The sequence below is a fragment of the Grammomys surdaster genome, unplaced genomic scaffold (assembly GCF_004785775.1).
Source record: "Grammomys surdaster isolate TR1022 unplaced genomic scaffold, NIH_TR_1.0 126198, whole genome shotgun sequence".
Lineage (NCBI taxonomy): Eukaryota > Metazoa > Chordata > Mammalia > Rodentia > Muridae > Grammomys > Grammomys surdaster.
Window position 1 is genome coordinate 6,011,563 of NW_021621003.1, and position 2,100 is coordinate 6,013,662.

At 47.3% G+C, this 2,100-nt stretch overlaps 1 non-coding gene across 1 annotated transcript; it reads right to left on the reverse strand.

The window, feature by feature from the left end:
- Window positions 1-1,696: 1,696 nt before the first annotated feature.
- LOC114613381 lies at window positions 1,697-1,826 on the reverse strand. Its single transcript, XR_003710171.1, has one exon. It is a non-coding gene; the product is annotated as a small nucleolar RNA SNORA70 (small nucleolar RNA).
- Between the last annotated feature and the right edge of the window lie 274 nt (window positions 1,827-2,100).

The window sequence follows — 2,100 nt, forward strand, 5'->3', positions numbered from 1 at the left end:
TTTCTCTGTGTAGCCCTGGCTGTCCTGGAACCCATGCTGTAGACCAGGCTAGCCTCAACTCACAGAAATCTGCCCACCTCTGCCTCTCGAGTGCTGGGATTAAAGGTGTGCACCGTCACACCTGGTTTATGACTATGCTCCTTGTATCCCTCACATACGCTTGGCATATGCCTCCGCTTAGCAGCAAGTATTAACTTAGGGCTAGGCATGTAGTTCTCATGCTCACTCAGTTTGCTTTCTTGCACACCTCAGGACCATCTGCCCAGGGATAGCACAGTGTGCAATGGGCTGGGCTCCTCCACATCAGTCATTGATCAAGAAAATCCCCATGGCTTGCCTACAGGCCAAACTCATAGGGACAGTTTCACAATTGAGGTTCCTTCTTCCCACATGATTCTAGCTTGTTTTAAGTTGACAAAATAAAACTAACCATCATAGACTTTCACTGTCAGCAGAAGGTGAGAGTTAGGGTCCTTTTGGAATTAGAATAGTCTAGAAGCCAAGAAAGAGACAGAATTTGTCTTGGCTGGATAAGTAGGCAGGGTGCAAATTAGGAAATAACAAGCAACCGGTATACAGTACTTAAGTACTAGTGATCTTTTAATGAGTAGTTATGGCTTACATGTCAAAAAAAGACTTAAAGGGCCAGAGGGAGGCTCAGGGAGTAAAGGTACTTGATACCAAGCTGGAAAACATGAGTTTGATTCCTGGAACCGACATGGTGGAAGCAGTGAGCAGACCCCTGAAAATTATCCCTGGTCTCCCACTCTCTGCATGTGTGTGTGTGCATGTGTTTATACACACACAGATAAAGCAAGACTAGAGCACCTCAATTAGTACAGAGCTTGCCTAGGATCCATGCAGCCTTGGGCTCAGTCACCAGCACCATATAAACGGTGCGTGATCCCAGCACTTGGTATGTAAAAAAGCATACCACGGGAGGAAAATGATAAGGAATTCACGGGGGAAATGTGGGGGTTAGTGGGGAGACAGTCGTGGCAAGCACTCTACCTCTGAGCTTCTTTTTTTTCTGTAGACAGATCCAGGCTGGCCTCAAACTCCTAATCCTCCTGCCTTAGCCTCTCGAGTGCTGGGATGACAGGCCTGGGAACCCAAGGCCTAGAGCACCTTTGATTTTCCTGTGTTTCCCTTGAAAGACATGGTTTTATTTAGACCAGGCTGACCTCAGACTTGCTGTGTAGCTGAGGATGGTCTTGAACTCCTGGTTCCCTGGCCTCACCTCTCGAGTGCTGGGACCACCAGCATGTGCCACACTTGGATTTATGTTTGCTGACTTGATGTGAGAGCTATTGCTGAGCATGTTGGGTGGAATGTTGGAACTCTGCAGCACAGTGGAAACCCTCAAGTGTTTCCTAGGCAAGGCCTAGACAAGGCCCTCCACTTGCCTAGGGGAGCCAAATGTGGCTATGTTTGACTCAATAGCCATCAGAGATGAGCCACTTCTCAACTACCACCCCTTCAGATTTACCTGCATTAAATTCGGTGAAGCCCCACTTTGAGATATGGATCTTCTGGTAGCCAGGGAACTTGCACATGGCTCTATTCTGAGTAGGGCGGGCCTCAAACACACACTCTTTATTCTGTAACTTGGTGCAAATTGACATGATGACTTCATCCTTGTGAACCCTGGCCACTGTCTGGAGCTCAGGCATTGGGATATGAAAATCCACCAGAAAACTGTACCCGTGGTTTCTTGGGGAAATGCATATAGGCAACAGGCTACGTTCACTACTACTGAGGCTGCTTGCCACAGTCATTACCAGGCCCCACGAGGAAAGGGATCTGGTGGATTTAATGGGCTGCGGAAGATTGAGGGGCTTAACAACTTGTTGTTTTGCTTAGTTTAGGTGTCTGAGTGCTTTGCCTGTATGTGTGTGCACATGTGTGTACTCATGGAAGTCAGAAGAGGGAGTTAGATCCCCTGCAACTGGAGTTAAAGATGGCTGTGCACTGTCGCCACCACCACCATGTGAGTGAATATCTCGGGTATTGTGCAGAAGCAGTAAGAATTCTTAACTTCTGAGCCATCTTCCCTATTAAAGGCTTTTTGTTTTGTTTTGCTTTGCTTTGCTTTTTAAG